Genomic DNA, 19,486 nt, shown 5'->3' on the forward strand with positions numbered 1-19,486 from the left:
TGCAGAGATTCCTTAAAGAACTAAAAGTAGAACTACCATTTGATCCAGCAATCCCGCTGCAGGCAATCTACCCAGAGGAAAGTAAGTCATTATTCCAAAAAGATATTTGCACCTGTATGTTTATAGCAGCACAATTCACAATTGCCAAATCATGGAACCAATCCAAATGCCCATCAAAGAAACTGTGATATATGTGTGTGTGTACACACACACATACATATATATGTATGTAGGACGGAATACTACTCAACTGTCAAAAGGAATGAAATAACAGCATTTGCAGGGACCTGGATGAAATAAGAGACTATTATTCTAAGTGAAGTAATTCAGGAATGGCAAACCAGACATCATAAGTTCTCACTGATATGTGGGAGCTGAGCTATGAGGAGGCAAAGGCATAAGAATAATTCAATAGTTTGGGAACTTGGGAGGAAGAGTGAGAGGGGAGTGAGGGATAAAAGACTACAAATACGGTACAATATATACTACTCAGGTGATGGGTGCACTAAAATCTCACAAATCACCACTAAAGAACTTACTCATGTAACCAAATACCACCTGTGCCCCCATTAATTTATGGGATTACAGGAGAGAGCACGGTGGCTCTCTCCTGTAATCCCAGCACTTTGGGTGGTTGAGGCAGGCAAATCACCTGACATCAGGAGTTCGAGACCAGCCTGGCCAACATGGTGAAACCCAGTCTCTACTAAAAATACCAAAACAGCCCAGCACAGTGGCAGGCACCTGTAATCCAGCTACTCAGGAGGCTGAGACAGGAGAATAGCTTGAACCCAGAAGACAGAGGTTGCAGTGAGCCAAGATCATGCCACTGCACTTCAGCCTAGGCAACAAGAGTGAAACTCCATCTCAAAAAAAAAAAAAAATAAAAAATAAAAGAATGCTAGTTTCAATTTTACAATGTATGGGTTTATATTTGATCATTGTACTTCTCTTCATTAACATTTTAATCTTATGCACATTTAGCACCTAGTATTAAAAAGTTAATAACATTTAAATATTTTACATCATCTGAAGCAAAAATAGACCACACATGTAATTCTACATGGTCCCTACTTTCTTCCCAATGTATGAGACTTTCTTCAAGGATTGGGCTGGGGACTGAGAACAGGAATAGGAAAAGAGAGGCGTGACAGACAGAAAATTCTTATCTCAAGGTCAGTTATTTCCTGCTCATATGTAAAAGGGAAACTTCTGCTAAGCATCATCTACCAAGTTTCTACTTCCTGCTAAAGCAACATCTAAGACTATAGGCCCGAGGGCAGAATACAGTCTTTCATCTTATTTAAATTGCAAGACTCTAAATGTGTCTAGTTTGTTAACATAGCTTATTCTCAACATTGCATATTATCATCATATGCTGGCGTATGCTAGGAACTCACACATATTAATTGTTACAACAGAGGAACCGGTCTCCTGTCCTTGTTGTCGGCATTATACCACAGGCTGTAAAAATTCTTGTGTTTTTTTGTTTGTTTGTTTGCTCCTGTCTGATTGCTAACAGTATGCCTTGTCTCCAGGCGAATTATTCCTGCAGCTTAAATCTAGCTGTATTAGCACTGTCAAATTCTTGAAAATGGCAACTGTTTTCTTGTTTAACCATGCTTTTTAGGCTTGCTTAGATTTTTGGCCTGGTACCCAGAAGGTGCTCAATAAATGCTTAATGAATTAACAAACGGATGAATGTCGACTTTTATATTTATAGTACCTATACACCCTTCTATTCAGGTGCTCATCTCTAGAATATGGTGCTTTGAAGTGATATGATCTTATTACTTGGCAGATCTGATGAATTCTGCTAGAATTTTAGTGTTTGAAATAAAGTCATCTAAGCCTTAGTTGATGTGTTTATAAATTGAGAAATACACCTTCTCCCCAAGGATTGTTAAAGAATGAAAATATAATAATGTACGTGGAAAAGTTTTGTAAACAGTATTTATTAATGTTATAACTTTATTATTGTCATCAATCCTACCAGACATGATTTATATTTCATTCTAATGAACCCTAAGGATTTTTTTTTGTCATAATGGCAGCTCAATGCAACAAATATTTATATAGCAAACACATAGTGACCTGAGGCTTGGGAATATCACTGCTAGCTCAAAGTACATGTAGAATGCTTTTACTGTGATATATTTATAAAATGACTTGACTTGTAGTAATATAATCAGAATTAAATCTCTGAAACTTTCAGTATTCCAGTTTTAAACTATCAAGCTAAAAAGGAAAAACGGTAGGCAATCAGGCATGATATTCAGTCAGCCCATAAGCACTTGGAAGTATTACATCTTTCAACCATCCTACATTACTGTGTGTCCAGCTGTAGACAAGACACTCTAAACAGAGTAAGGGACCAGTTGAGCCAGGAGACCTGAGTTCTGCTCATGACCCAGTCATTAATTATTTGAGATTGTCTCCTTCAACAAGCTACTTTTCGTCTTAATTTCCTCACCTATGAAAGGTGAGTAGTGGACTAAATCCAGTTTTCTGGAGTATGTTATACAGAACTCTAAGACCACTCCAGAGAGTCAGAACATGGTTAGGTTATATTGGAATAGGTAGCAATCAGGAACTCTGATACCTACTTCATTCTTATTTCTATTTTGAGATATTCCACAAAATTTTATTTGAAAAAAAAAAGAAAACTTACTATGTTGCTGTTATGCCACAAGTACCCCCAACTTAACCTATCCACAGCTGAATTCAACATTTTCTTTTCTTCTCCATCAATCAATATTATCTATTCCTGCCCCAAGCCCCATCTATAAAGTATCCCAGGAGAGAAGACTCAGTATCATCTTAACTCTGTTATTTTCCTCACCAGATCCTACCATCCACATATCCAATCAATCACAAAGTCTTATCTAGGATTTGAGAATATAGATTGCTGAAAACAGAAACTTATGACTTTGTTTTTTTACTGACCAAATTTATAAAAATAGAAGTTACAATTATATTTGATGAAAATCTTTGAAGAGAGACTAGTAATTCAGTACTGAGTGGGCTATTGCTCTTTACAGTAAAAAAGATAGGATTATAAGAAATTTATATTCTGATCACAGAAATACAAAAAAATCAAAGCACTTCTGAAAAACTAGGATGATCTATGTCTCCATGTACTCTAATTCTTGATATGATGAATTATAGTTCTTTTTAAATGTGTATCAAAGTACTCCAACATATTCGACTGTTAACCATAAATGTTTTTCTCTGTTCATTATTTATTTGCTTTCCATGGAATATAATTTTTAAACTTGAAGTCCATGATGATTACAAAGCTTCTTTGTATGGAAAATTGCTTTCATTAATTATAGGGAATTTACATGAGAAAATTTACTTGTTTGCATAATCTATAAAAGAATTTGTTACAAGAAACTATAATCTATAGAATGTTTGTTACAGGAAACTGATTTTTTTTTTTTCACTGTAAATGAATTCACCAAAGACTGTGGTAATTAACTCATCCCTCTGCAAATGAATTTAAGAGCCTTGTGGCAATCGATCCTCCCTTGTACATGTTGTGTATGTCCTCTTATTAAAGAGAAGACATTTTTCCTGGCTCTCTCCTATAGCAGCAGACAAAAATAAAAATAACCTTCAGATTTTTTACATATTGTTTTTAATTGACAATAATTGTACATATTCATGGGATAGTTATTTTATAAATATGATGTATTGTGATCAAATCTGGGTAGTTAGTATATCCATCATCTCAAATATTTATCATTTCTTTGTGTTGGATTCAGTCAATATTCTCCTTCTAGCTATTTGAAACTATGTTATATGTTCTTAACTATTGTCATCCTACAGTGGTAAAGAATACTAGAACTTACTCCTATCTAGCTGTTGTTTTGTATCCTTTAACATCTCTCTTCCCACTGTGCTCTTCTGCTTACCTTTCCCAGCCTCTGGTATCCTCTATTCTACTTTTTACTTCTATGAGGTCAAGTTTTTGTTTTTTTTTTTTTTTTTTTTTTTTTTTTAGCTTCCACTTGAGAATACGTGGTGTTCAATTTTCTGTTCCTGACATATTTCACTGAATATAATGTCCTCCTGTTTCATCCATGTTGCCACAAATGACAGAATTTCATTCTTTTTATGGCTGTATTCCATGGTGGGTGCGTGGGTCCGTGTGTGTGTATTACATTTATCCATTCATCTATTGTTAAACACCTAGGTTGAGTACATATCTTGGCTATTGTGAATAATGCTGCAATAAACATGGGGTGCAGATGTCTGATCAACATACTGTCTTCTTTTCCTTTGGATAAATGCCCAGTATTAGTATTTTTAGATCATATGATGGTTCTATTTGTGGTTTTTAAGAAACCTTCATACTATTCTCCACAGTGACTGGGCTAGTTCACATTCCCACCAACAGTTTATGAGTCCTTTCTTCACATTTTCACAAATATGTATTATTTTTCTTTTTGATAATAGCCATCCTAACTGGGGTGAGGGGACATTTCCACCTTGTGGTTTTGATTAGCATTTTTCTAATGATTACTGCTGTTAGGCATTTTTCACATATTTTTTGGTCAGCTGTATGTCTTCTTTTGAGAAATGTCTATTCAGATCATTTGCCCATTTTTTTAAATCAGATTTTTTTGTTATGAGTTTGTCAATTATGGATATTAGACCCCTGTTGCATAGGTAGTTTGTAAATATTTTCTTCCATTCTGTGAGTTTTCATCTCACATTAAGGATTGTTTCTTTGCTGTAATAAGTTTTTTTAGTTTGATATAATCCCATTTGTTTAGTTGTGCTTTTGTTGCCTGTGCTTTTGAGGTCTTGTTCATAAAATCTTTGCCGAAACATTCTAAGGCATTTCCTCTATGTTTTCTTTTGCTAATGTTATAATTTCTAGTCTCACATTTAGGCCTTTGAACCATTTTGAGTTGATTTTTGTATAGGGTAAGAGGTTGGGATTTAGTTTTATTCTTTGCATATGGATATCCAGTTCCCCATTTACTGAAAAAACTATCCTCTCCCCAGTGTTACTGGTAGCTTCATCAAAAATTAGCTGGCTGTAGATATGTGGATAAATTTCCAGCTTCCCTGTTCTGTCCCATTGGTCTATATGTCTGTTTTTATGCCAGTATTATATTGTTCTGGTTACTATGGCTTTGTAGTATATTGTGAGGTCTGGTAGTTTAATATCTCGAGCTTTATGTTCAGAATTGCTTTAAATTTATTTGGAACCACAAAAGATCTTGACTAGCCTCTGACAGAGATTATCTAATGTGTATTAAGTTGATTTCTTCTGCAAGTTTCACAAGTTTACCCAGCAGCTTAAACACATGCAGGGAGTCATAGCTTGTAGACAGAGACCCACATGGAGTATGGAATATAAACTTCATGACTTACTTTTTGTGCTGTTCCCCTTACCTAGAATGCCCTCTCCCAACATTTCTACCTCACAAACTCTTTATCAGCCATTCTCTATGTGTGTGTGTGTGTGTGTGTGTGTGTGTGTGTGTGTGTGTGTTTGATGCTGTCCCTTTGTCTCTCTCCAAGAACAACTTACTGCTATCTTTCATGTTCACGTAGTATCTTTCAACTCTACTATTTAGCACATTATGTATGTTATTTATTTATATGTTTTTCTATCAAACCAACATATAGGGCAGGCATCCCCAAACTTTTTACACAGGGGGCCAGTTCACTGTCCCTCAGACCATTGGAGGGCTGCCACATACTGTGCTCCTCTCACTGACCACCAATGAAAGAGGTGCCCCTTCCTGAAGTGCGGCGGGGGGGCCGGACAAATGGTCTCAGGGGGCCACATGCGACCCGTGGGCCGTAGTTTGGGGACACCTGATATAGGGCTATTGGGAAGATTCTGTATGTTATCTTCATAAGGTCAAGTTGATGAAATAAAATAGACATTCAACCAATAAGATTGAATTAGTGGAATAATATTATAAAGAGTTGTTTTTTGTTTTTTTTTTAGTTTAGATTCAGGAAGTACATGTGTGGGTTTGTTACATGGCTATATTGCATAATGCTGGAGTTTGGGATTCTATTGAACCCATCACCCAAATAGTAAACATAATACCCAATAGGTAGCTTTTTCTCCTTTCCCTCCTTTCTCCCCCCAGTCTATTGTTTCAATCTTTATCTTCGTGTTAACCCATTGTCAGCTTATGCTTATAAATCAGAACATGTGGTATTTGATTTTCCAATTTGGTATTAATTCACTTAGGATAATGGCCTCCAGATGAATCCATGTTGTTGGAAAGGGCATGATTTTGACACTTTTTTATGGCTGCAAAATATTCTATGGTATATATGTACAATATTTTATTTATTAAATCACCCTTGAATGAAATTTAAGTTGATTCCATCACCTGAACTTGCATGTTTATTGTAGCACACGTAACTGAATAATGTCCTACAATTAATATACAAATTCAGGTGACTTTATGATAGAAAGATTTCTTTTCCTTTGGGTAAATAGCCAGTAGTGGGATTGTTGGAAAAAATGCCAGTCCTATTTTTAGTTCTTTGAAAAAATCTTCAAACTATTTTACATAGAGGTTGTACTAATTTACATTTGTACTAACAGTATATAAGCATTCCCTTTTCTCTGCATCCAACTTTTTTTTTTTTTTTACTTTTTAATAACACCAACTCACACCAGACAAAATGGCTATCTCAATGCAGTTTTAATTTGCATTTCTCTGATGATTAGCGATGTTGAGCATTTTTTCTTATGTTTTTTGGCTGCTTCTGTGTTTTCTTCTGAGAGGTGTTTGGTCATGTCCTTTGCCCACTTTTTAATGTTGTTACTTGCGTTTTTCTTAAGTTCTTTATAGGTTCTGGATATTGATCTGTCTGATACAAAGTTTGCAATTATTTTCTTCAATTCTGTAGGTTTCCTCATGTACACTATTGATTATTTTGCTGTGCAGAAGCTCTTTAATGAGGTTCTGCTTGTCAATTTTTGTTTGTATTGCATTTGCCTTTGAGGTGTTAGTCATAAATTTTTTGTCTAGGCCAATATCTAAAAGAGTGTTTTCTAGGTTGTCTTCTAGGATTTCATAGTTTGAGTCTTACATTTAAGTCTTTAATCCATATTGGGTTTTCTGTGTGTGCGTGTGTGTGTGTGCGGTGTGAAAGGTAGGGGTCCAGCCTCAAACTTCTGCATGTGGCTTGCAAGTTCTCCCAGCATCATTAATTGAATAGGGAATCCTATCCTCATTTCTTTTTGTCAACTTTGTCAAAGATTGAATGGGTGTAGGTGTGCAGGTTTATTTCTGGGTTCTCTATTCTGTTCCATTGATCTATGTTTATTTTTTGAACCAGTATCAGGCTGTTTTGGTTACTATAGCCTTGTAGTATAGTTTGAAGTTGGGTAATGTTATGCCTTTGCTTGTTCTTTTTGCTTAGAATTGATTTGTCTGTTTGAGCTACTGTTTGGTTCCATACAAACTTTAGAATTTTTTTTTAATTTTGTGAAAAATTGTGTTGGTAATTTTATAGAAATTATATTGAATTATTTTGAGGTACATTCCTTTGATGCCTTTAGATTTGAGCAGTATGATCATTTTATCAATACTGATTCTTATAATCCATGAGCATAGAATATTTTTGCATTTGTTTGTGTCATCTAAGATTTCTTTCAACAGTGTTTTGTAATTCTCCTTGTAGACATTTCTCACCACCTTGGTTAAATGTACGCCTAATTATTTTATTTTGTGTGTGGCTATTATAAATTGGATTGTACTCTTGATTTGGTTCTCAGAACATTATTGGTCTATAGAAATGCTACTGATTTTTATACATTGATTTTGTATTCTGAAACTTTAGTGAGGTAATTTATAAGGTCTAGAAGTCTTTTGGAGGAATGGTGAGGGTTTTCTAAGTGTAGAATCATATCATCAGTGAACCAAGATAATTTGGCTATCTCTTTTCCTTTTTGAAGGCCTTTTATTTTTTTCTCTTACCCGATTGTTCTTTAGGACTTCCAGTACCATGTTAAATAGAAATGGTGAGTATGGGCATCTTTGTCTTCAGGGGAATGCTTCCAACTTTTGCCCACTCTGTGTAATGATGGTTGCAGTTTGTCATAGACAGCTGATTATTTTGAGGTACATTCCTTTGATGCCTTCAGTAAATTCTTTCAGAATTTTTATGAGGAAGTGATGTTGTATTTTTTCAAAAGTGTTTTTTACATATTGAGATGATACGGTTTTTATTTCTATTTATGTGGTGAATTACATTTATTGAGCCATCTTTGCCTCCCAAGAATAAAGTGCACTTGATCATGATAAAATCTTTTTTAATATGCTACTGGATTTGGTTTGCTACTATTTTGCTGAGAATTTTTGTATCTATCTTTATATGAGGGATATTGATCTAGTTTTTTCAGTTGTGTCCCTGTCAGAGTTTGGTATTAGGATGATGGCAGTTTCCTACAATGAGTTGAGGAAGAATCCTTTCTCCTTGATTTATTCCAATAGTTTTAGAAACATTGTTACCAGTTCTTCTTTGTACATCTGGTAGAATTTGGCTGTGAATCCATCTGGTTCAGGGCTTATTTTGGTTGGTAGACTTTATTACTGATTCAACTTTGGAACTTGTTATTGGTCTCTTCAGGATTTCGATTTCTTCCTGGTTCAATCTTGGCAGGTTGTATGTATCTAGAAATTTATCTATTTCCTCTGAGTTTCCTAGTTTGGCATGTAAAGATGTTATAGTAGTCTCTGTGGAACTTTTGTATTTCTCTTGTATTAGCTGCACTATCACCTTGTAATTTCTGATCATGCATATTTATTCTTGGTTAAGCTAGCTACTGGCCTAGCAATCTTGTTTTTCATTTCAAAGAACCAATTTTTCATTTTGTTCATCCTTGTATGGTTTTCTGGTTTACCAAAAAGTCATTTAGAAGCAAGCTGTTTAATTTTCATGTATTTGTCTGGTTTTGAGAGCTCCTTTTGGTATTAATTTCTAATTTTATTCCACTATGGTCTAAGATGCTTTATATATTTCAATTTTTAAAAAATGTATTAAGACTTGCTTTATGACCAAGACTGTGGTCAATCTTAGAGAAAATTCCACACATAGATGAGAATATGCATCATCTGACTGTTGGGTGGAATATTTTGTAGATGTCTATGAAGTACATTTGGCCAAGTGTCTAAGTCCAGAGTTTAGTTTTCTGCTTCAATTATTTACCTAATGCCAGTGGAATGTTGAAGTCCATCACCAGTATTATTGTGTAACTATCTTTTCTTAAGTCTAGTAGTATAAGTTTTATAAATCTGGGTTCTCTGATGCTAGGTGCATATAAACCTAGGATATTTAAGTCTCTTATTGAATTAAACCCTTTACAATTACATAATCCCCTTTTTGTTTTTGTGTTTTTTTTTTAACTAGTATCGCTTTAATGTCCATTTTATGATACAAGAATAGGAACTCCTATTGTTTTTTGTTTTCCATTTGCATGACAGATCTTTCTCCATTCCTTTGAGTTTATGGGTATCATTACAAGTGGGATGGGCCTCCTGAAGGCAGAAGGTTGGGTCTGGTTTTTTAATGCAATTTGTCACTCTGTCTTTTAAGGTAAGCATTTAGACCATTTGCTTTCAAGATTAATATTGACATGTGAAGTTTTATTCTGTCCTAGTGTTATTAGGTAGTTGCTTTGCAATCTCAATTGTATGTTTGCTTTATAGGGTCTGTGGGTTTTGTAGTTACATGTGTTTTTATGGTAACAAGTATTGTTTTCCCATTTCCATACTTAACTATTCTCAAGTGTTCCTAGTAGAACCAGTCTGGTGGTGATGAATTCTCTTAGCATGTGCTTGTCTCGGAAAGACTATCTCTCCTTCATTTATCAAGCTTAGTTTGGCAGGATATGAAATTCTTGTCCTTAACAAAGGGCAAAAACAGGACCCAATCTTTTCTGGCTTCTAAAATGTTTGCTGAGAAGTCTGCTATTAGTCTAATGGGGTTTCCTAAATATGTAATTTTTCCTTTTCTAGATTTCAGAGTGTTCTGAAAAACAGGCAGAAAAAAATAGGATTGATATGATAGGCATTTGGGAGCTATTGTAGGAGTGAGAGTTTTACAGGATACCAACTGGTCCCCCCAAATCCTCCAGATAATCTAATTAGAGAAATATGTAGTAATTTTTTTAAAATAGTGTATTTATGTCGTTGAGTACCAAGATCCCTGGTGAAGTAGAATGGCCAATGCAGCTCAGATCTCTGGCCAGAAATATTTTTATCAGTCCTATTTTTACCTACCCAGTCATAATTAGAGATACCAGAGAATCATTTGAGAAGTAGGGAGAAAGGACAGATCACCAAAAATCTATACCCTAGTGTGTTTACCACATGAGGGGCAGAAGAAGAAATAAGAAACATCTTTTATAGACAGATGTCTAAAAAACTGCAAGAAACCAGAGGAAAGGCCACACATGAGGGAAGAATCTTAATGGATTTTAAAATATTTTCCTCTCCTACAAAAACTTGGGCCAGTGGATTTTTCTGATTCTTCATCCAATTAAGTTATTATTCTATAAAGAAAACTAAGTAAATCGTCTTCTCTCTAAGACTACTATCTCCTAGAAAGTACAGGAAAAATCTTCAAGTAAAGGAGAGGAGAAGAGGTATTAAGAGTTTCCTTCTGGGATCTGGCAAGATGGTTGAGTAAGAACAGCTCCGGTCTGCAGCTGCCAGCAAGACCAATGCAGAAGGCAGGGGATTTCCGCATTTCCAACTGAGGTACCCAGCTGATCTCATTGGGACTGGTTAAGCAGTGGGTGCAGCCCAGGGAGGATGAGCAGAGAAGCAGAGGCACTGCTTCATCTGGGAAGTGCAAGGAGCCAGGACCCTCCCTCCCCCAGCCAAGGGAAGCTGTGAGGGACTGTGCTATTCAACCCAGATACTACGCTCTCCCCATGGTTTTTGCAGTCCACAGACCAGGAGATTCCTTTGTGTGCCTACAACCACAAGGCCCTGGGTTTCAAGCACAAAACTAGGTGGTGGGGTAGACACTGAGCTAGCTGCAGGAGTTTTTGTTTTGTTTTTTGTTTCCCCTGATCCAGTGGTGCCTGGAACCCCAATGAGATAGAACCGTTTACTCCCCTGTCTGGAACGGAGGCTGAAGCTAGGGAGCCAAGTGGTCTTGCTCACTGGGTCCCACTCCCATGGAGCCCAGCAAGCTAAGAACCACTGGCTTGAAATTCTCAGTGCCAGTACAGCAGTTTGAAGCAGATCTGGGACAATCTCAAGCTTGGTGCGGGGACAGGTATCTGCCGTGATTGAGGCTTGAGTAGGCAGTTTTCCTCTGACATCTAAGGAAGCTGCGAAGATCAGACTGGGTCGAACTCACCCCACAGCACGACAAAGTGGCTGTGGTCAGATTGCCTCTGTAGTTTCCTCCTCACTGTGCAGGGCATCTCTGAAAGAAAGGCAGCAGCCCGAGTCTGGAGCTTATCTTCCTTGGACAGAGCACCTGGCAGAAGGGGCAGCTGTGGGCATAGCTTCAGGACACTTAAATGTTCCTGCCTGCTGGCTCTGAAGAGAGCAGCTGATCTGCTAAGGAACAGACTGCCTCCTCATGTGGGTCCCTAACCCCCATGCCTCCTGACTGGGAGAGATCCCAGGAACTGCTAACTTGAATAACCAGTTTAGAGAAGAACAAATGACCTGATGGGGCAGAAAAATACACAACACTAGAACTTCCTGAAGCATATACAAGTATTAATAGCTGAATCAATCAAGTAGAAGAAAGGATATCAGAGAAAGAAAATCAACTTACTGAAATAAGGCATGAAGACAAGATTAGAGAAAAAAGAATGAAAAGGAATATACAAAACCTCCAAGAAATATAGGATTATGTGAAAAGACCAAACCTACGATTGATTGGGGTGCTTGAAAGTGACAGAGAGAATGGAACCAAGTTAGAAAACACACTTCAGGATATTATTCGGGAAAACTTCCTCAACCTAGCAACACAGGCCAACATTCAAATGCAAAAAACACAGAGAACATCACTACGATTCTCCTCAAGAAGAGCAACCCCAAGACACTAATTGTCAGATTCACCAAGGTTGAAACAAAGAAAAAATTGTTAAGGTCAAAGAGAAAGGAAGTTCCCTACAAAAGGAAGCCCATCAGACTAACAGCAGATCTCTCTGCAGAAACCCTACAAGCCAGAAGAGAGTGGGAGCCAATATTCAATATTCTTAAAGAATGTTTAACCCAGAATTTCAAACTATCCAGCCAAACTAAACTTCATAAGCAAAGGAGAAATAAAATCCAACAACATATAGAAAACAAAAACTGCACTGGGTTTGTAGTTATGTCTACAGTCTAAGTTTCCATTGTAGATACTAAGCTACAACCAAACACTTCACAATTGCAAACCTTTTCACATCCCCCGAACTAAAAATAACTCAAGATGTTACTAGTTGTTAAAACCTCCAGTAATATAACCTCTAAAAATAATCTTGATCATTTTCTCGGCTGTTTCCCCAAAGCAACTGGGCTCTTTAAAGAATGCACACACAGCAGAAAGTCCTACCCATGTTTTCTCATCCTTACTTAGACACATTTGAAAATACCTTCATTTCAGTGGGAGAGATGACCATAAGTTTCAGAAGGCCCACACACTAGACTTGAAGCACCTTTTAGTTTTTTTTAAAAAAATTAAGACTGAAATTTGACTTTTTTTTAAAACCCCAATGCCATGTGCCAGGTAATTCTTTTACCCCAAAATATAAAATTCTATGCTTATAATTGTAAAATCCTTAGTGAGCCATGGAAAATTGTGCATACTTAATACCTACCAGCAACATAGTACTCAGCATCCACGTGTCTGTCACACCAACTTTCCAAATAATCTCATTCACCCATTACTGACTGCTTTGGCCCTGGGGTCTTTTATTTCCTCAGAAACCATCTCTTTGGAACTTTCATTTCTACTACTTGTTTTAAAAACCCATGTAAAGTAACCTCATCTGAGAATCTGCAATCACTCTTTTACCAAACACATAAGCCTTAGCAACCTAGGGACTATGAAAACTCTGGCCTTGGCCTAAGTTTACATAAGAACATGATAGTTTGCTGACCTCATGGAGAGAAATCTAAATGAAATCAGTATCTTAAACAAAGCTAGTCAAGATCAGCTATTTCCATTCTGAGTATAAAAACAACTGATGTTAAGCAATAGGCAGAGATGTTAAAACAGGAAATGTATTTGTACAAATCAAACTCTTGTGTGCTGGTGAAAGATTTTACCCCCAAAGTCAAGTCAGGACAAAACCAAAGCAAAATGGAGAATGAGTCAATGTAACAATGCAGTTATAAAAACAGGATTCAGGATTCAAGCTTCATGCTGCAAATACTGAACTGCAATCTTTTTCTTTATAAGTTTGACAAGAAGATAGTAGTCATGACATTTCCCTAATAAGGGAATACCTTTAGGCCATACCTGTGTTCTGAAGCAATTCAAAGTTCAGTTAGTATTGGGGGGCTGGAGAGGGGGCTAATGTACATTTTATCTGTGAGAATGACAGCCACACTACCTCAGGGTCTCAAGGGACTGAGAGACCTCAGAAAGGAATTACTACCAGGCCAGAATCTAGGCCTTCCTCCCAGGAGCCAAAGTCAGTAGAGTCCAAGGAGACCATAACTTTACAGCAAAGATGCCTTAGCATTTTATTACTGTTAAAAAAGTCAGCCAATGATATTTTCATTGAAATATCCACAGTGAATTATGATTCAACATAGGAGGCAAAGAGGGATGTCTTTGGAAAAGGCACTTAAGGTAGAACATTAGCAGATTCTACTAGTTAGCTAAAACAAAAATGAGATCATTCAACCCGGTTAGAGGCCTGTTAGGGCTGTTCCTTCTCACTGTGGCCTGGCTAAAAACCAGTGGCATTAAGAAAGCATCACATTTCTCAAGTATGGGAAATGTGATGGGGTGGTGCTGCTTTCAAAAGCCTTGTGTCCCTAAATACATCCATCTTCAAAGGGTCAGTTTCCCCAAGTGCTGTTTCCAAAAATAGGCTCAGTACTGGCAGAATTTATTTAGGAAGCTTCTTGAAGGCCCTCTATTTCTCAGTCTGACTTTCAGCTTGTCCCAGCTACTGTAAGCAGATTCGGATTCCCAAGGTCACTACCAACTTCTACTTTTGTTAATATCCTTGCTTTCCCATGACACTGGCTATGACCATCTGTTAGTCTAGTGGCCCCCTAATTAAATGCACCTCCACTTCATACCCTTTTCTTGAATCTGGGCTGGACTTGTGACTTGTTCAGTAAACAGAGAGCATACTCCAGCTCTCTTCTGATAAGAAAAAAAATCATCATCATCATCCATAGAGGGCAGTAGAAGGGACGCTGTGCCAATTCTGGACTTCAGTGTTCAGAAGGCCTGGCCACTTCTGCTTTCAAGCTCTTGGGAGCTCTGAGCTGGGTGTCAGCTCTAGCAGCCCTGCCAGACAGGCCACTGAAACAGACTATGTAGAGACGGAGGGACTCAGGATTACAGGCAGAGAGAGAAGCCCGGCCATCCCAGCCTCTACACCGACCTGATGAACATGAGTGGCCACCTGCAGGCTGGCAGAAGAACAGCCCAGCTGAGGCCAGCTCAGATTGAAGAACAGTTGGAGTGGGGTTGTTTTAAGCCACTAAAGTTTTGGGGTTAAGTTTGTCAGCAACATATGACAACCCAAAACACTGGTCATTCATAGTTATCTTTTTTCTAAATACAAGACAATTACTCAAATGCAAAGAAAATACGGCAAATGTTTTCCCACCACAACCATCTCAGTCAACAGCCAAACTATAATTGGTCATCAGCTAAAAAAAAAAAAAGAAAGAAAAAGAAAAACGCCGCACCTTTTATCTTAATTCATAAATATCCATGATTTTTTTTCTATGACTCTTTAATGACAATGAAAAGGCAGACAAGTCAGCTTCTGACAGTCTCAGGCACTGGCTTAATTCTCATTTTGCCAAAAATAGAAACCATCAAAATAAATTATCCACTTCTGGATACATGATAATAAATAAGATTGTTTTCACTTTTCTAAAATGTTGTTACTTTTTACAAATTTATTTATTTTTATCATTCTCTACAATGAGAAAGGAATTAAACTGGTTAAAGTTATAAAATGAAAAACAAAAAAAGCTCTATTTCCAGGGAAGTAATAGATAACAATCCAATGGTAACACAATAAATGCTAACACAACTAGAATTTGAATCCCCATAATCAGCAAAAGATAGCACGCAATTTAACTGCTTCCTCAATTTAAAACAAAATTCCATAAAATATAACATCTACATTGTAGAGATGATTTCTTCCTGTCTGAGGAAATGAGCAATTGGGAAGCAGGTATTGCTGAGTTAAAATACAGTGGTCTTTAAATGGTTTCAAATTTTGCTTATCAAAAAGTAGTCATCCACAGTGCAAGCCTTCCAAGTCCAAATTCTGTCTTCACATAAACTTTCTTGCATCTGTTCTTGATCTTTTTAGGGAGAGGGTCAAAGTCCTCATCTATTTCTGCGCCAAAGTTTTGGCAGGTTTTCTCATCTGAAACTTTTCTGCTGCTGCATCTGGCCCACATTTTCATAGACTCTAGCATGGTCTTCTCTCATTCCTGCACAGGGTGGCATTGGAGTACAAAGGCAGGAGAGGGCTCTGATCTCCACTCATCTGGTCTGCTAGAGAATATTTAATATTGGTATATTCTTGCCCTTTCCTCTCGCTCTTCTGCTCTTCCTCAGTCCTGCCTTGTAGTGTTTCAATATAATGCTGGACCACCACATAGATAAATTGTCTGGACCATCCCTGACCTGAGACTGCACCATCTGGATAGTTTTGAGAATGTCAATATTGCAGTCAACACCTTTCTCTCTGATGATGTCAATAAGAGTATCAATCACAAAGAACATCCCTGTCTGGCCAATTCCAGCACTGCAGTGCCTCCCCTAGGGTGGCTAGGCTCTCTGTGGTCCAGCCAGATCCAAAAGTGATGTTGCGAGACTGTTCTCTCCATACCCTCTTGTCCAACCTTTGAAACTTTATCTTAGCATAAAGTCATTAGTGGCACTTTCTTTGACATTCCTAACACACATGACCCCATTTTCTTTTAAACCATACTTACCAGGCCAGTATTTGACACATTTACTCTTTCCTCTCTTCACTTTTGTTGTCATGACAATCACTTGGGAGTTTTCTTGGAACACCATTCACCAAAAGTCGTTCTCCATGTTTTGCAGGCAGCCTTGTGTGGCAATCTAACTTTCTGGGGGCTTTGAATTGTTGCACTTGGTTTCAAATTCAGGCAGGATGATATTTGCATTGACGTCATCTCAAACAGGCTCACTGGGATCACTGTTGTGTAAGACAACCCTGATATGTGATCAAAGGGCAGGATGTTTTTATATCTATTTTTATTTTTGTTTTCTTGCCTTTGACCCTTTTTGGCTATAGAGAAGTTTGCACTCCTGTTGTAGTATCTCAAATTCTTCCCAAAAGCCTTGTTTTACTTTATCCATGGTCTCAGCTGATCTGCTTAGTTCTCAAACTCTGCTTTCTATTTCAGCAGCATTTATACGAGTCAAGGGGCTGCTTTAGTTGTAGTACTGTACCCAGTGTTTCCACCATAGGATTCTTCTAGTAATGTTCCACAAGATCTGTCAAAGAATCAAACCATTCTCCTCCACCACCATGTATTTCAGTTCCTGACAGAAAATCATGACATGGGTCAATTCAGACTTGCCATCATGGCTCTGCCCTTTATCATCAGTGCGCACGGAGAGAACAAAATCTTCAGTGCAGCTCTGGCTCTCGCAAACATGAAAGCTACCATGCTTTTCTTTTTCAGTTAATACTTTCTCTGCTTCCTTTCCAGAAAGGTATTTGTGAAACCACCTTTCAGAGGTGGGATCTGCACAGTTCAGAGGATATCTAAGCTCAGAAACATCTCCATTCTTCTCTTTTAATTTCCTGCGATGTTCCATGTGTAACACTGGACCAACTCGGCCAAAGTGGCAACTTCTCACCTCCATACAGGCCACAGTCATCACCGGTGTTCTCAATTTTGACGTGGGCAATAGCTTCATTTCTACTAATGGAAAGTGTGGAGTCTCCAGGGTTACTTTTACTAGGCCTTGCCAAGAAACTGCCATCAACTCCTCTGGTCAACAGTGGATTTTCTGCCTCCACACCAGTGATATTTGGGTGAAACCATCTCAGCAGCATCATGTTCCTCCCGCCCTCCGTCTCCACGATGGACCCGCTCCTTGCTCAGGCTCCGCTGAGCTCGGTTACATTAAGCTGGCCCGAGGGAGGCCTGCTCAGGACTGGACTCAAGGCAGAGCAAGCACTTGGCCGGGCTTGTTCCTCCTCTGCCCCCGCTCTTCACCGCCATCGCCCCCATGATATCCTAGTTTTCTCTTTCACAGATAAGGAAAAGGTACCCAATACCATAGTTGGTGAATGGCAGAAGGGAACTTTGAACCCTGCAAGTCTGACTCTGTCTAGAAGGGATAGCACATAGCTTGTAGCAGTAATGCAGATATGTGGGGAACAGTGAAAAGGTAAAGTCAAGATTCTGGAAGAATAGGATATAGCAAGTGAGAAAAAAAATGATGGGCCTGTAATCATACCACCACCAATGACATTTTTCACTCCCTATTAAGCCTACAGCAAAATTAAGGTGACATTATAGTCTACTGTCATATCTGAAAAATGGTTTCAGAACAAAGTCCCATTACAGAACCAAGTCGCATTTCCAGGGAAGAAATAGATAACAATCTAATGGTAACACAATAAATAAGACTATTACAAACTGAAGAAGAGATCTTGGAACCAGTGCTCTGTGGCATTCACCAGTAAGTAATGAGATCATTACGCAGCAGTAGTTCAAGGCTTACAATAGAAAGGCTTCTCTTCGTTTATTATGAATTGGAGAGTAAATCTCCGAACTTTAAAATGAAAAAGGACAGTAGGCACAATCTTGCCCTATGCCTTCAGTTAATACATTAAAGAAACACTAAAAAGATTTTTTAGACAACCTCAGCTCAACTGGGATTTGATAAAATTAAGGAATAATTTATAGTTTTGTTAGGTATAATGGTGGTATTGCTATTACGTTGTCTTTTTTTATTAAGTTCTAGATGTTAGTTACATATTAAAGTTCTTATAGATGAATGATAGCATAAAACAAGATTGGTAAAATGTTGACGACTCAGCCAGATGTCAGAAATATGCACTCATTAAAGTGTGCTCTCTATTTTTCTGAAAGTCTGAAATTTTCAATTACAGCATAGAAAGAGACAAAATGGTGCATGAAAATATAAAAGATCGTCAACATCTTTCATAATAAGAGAAATAGAAACGCTGAGATATCGTGTAGGACCTATATAGTTAGCAAATACATCAATGATTTGGCAACACTGTCTTTTGTGAAGACAATGAGGAAGCAGACACTCTTTTGTAGCAAATGGCAGTGAAAAGGGTAGCACATTACAGTTCGTTGAATTGTGTCCTACCAAAAGATATGTTCGATCCTAACCCCTAGTATCTATGAATGTGACCTTATTTAGAAATACAGTCTTTACAAATGTAATGAAGTTAGGATGAGGTCATCCTGGATTAAGGTGGGCCCTAATTCAATATCTTGTATCCTTACTAAATTCAGAAATATACAGTTTGTACACACACACACACACACACACACACACACACACACACGGATGAACACCATGTGAAGACAGAGGCAGGGGTTGGAGTTATGCAGTTATAAGCCAAAGAACTCCAAGATTGTCAGCAACCACTAGAAGCTATAAAGAGTTAAGAAAGGATCCTCCCTTAGACTCTTTAGAGAGCATAGCTCTGCGAACACCTTAATCTTAGGCTTCTAGCTTCCAGTGAGGGAATAAATATCTGTTGTTTTAGGCCACCCAGTTTGTGGTAATTTGTTATTATAGCCCTAGGGAATTAATAAATTCCCTTATGATAGGGAATTTGGTAGTATCTAACAAAACTAGCTATGTATTTAAGCTTTGATTCAGAAATCCTACGTTCAGGAATTTAACCTGAATATATCTCAAAAAAAGAAAAAATTAGATATAAGTTAAAATAGTGTTATTATAGTTAAAATAGTAAGATAGTTAAAACAGTTAAAATAGTGTTAAAATAGTGTTATTTGTACCAAGTATGAAAAGCAAGTCAAATGTCCATTGGTTAGAAAATGCATTGAATGGCCAAGCACAGTGGCTCAGGCCTGTAATCTCAGCACTTTGGGAGACTGAGGTAGGAGGACTGTTTGAGACCAGCAGTTCAAAATCAGCCTGAGCAACATAGCAAGATGCCTTCTCTATTATAAATATGTATATTGTTTTTTTAAAAAAGAAACTTTGCTGATTAAATTTTGATATATTTCTACATGGAACAATTTAAACAATTCAGCACTTTAAAAAGTAAAGCTCTCTG

The 19,486-nt window shown here is 37.5% G+C and overlaps 1 pseudogene; it reads right to left on the reverse strand.

Moving 5' to 3' along the window:
* Nucleotides 1-748: 748 nt before the first annotated feature.
* LOC141583711 (tyrosine-protein phosphatase non-receptor type 11-like) lies at nucleotides 749-19,088 on the reverse strand (annotated as a pseudogene).
* Nucleotides 19,089-19,486: the final 398 nt, after the last annotated feature.

The sequence above is a fragment of the Saimiri boliviensis genome, chromosome 2 (assembly GCF_048565385.1).
Source record: "Saimiri boliviensis isolate mSaiBol1 chromosome 2, mSaiBol1.pri, whole genome shotgun sequence".
Taxonomy (NCBI): Eukaryota; Metazoa; Chordata; class Mammalia; order Primates; family Cebidae; genus Saimiri; species Saimiri boliviensis.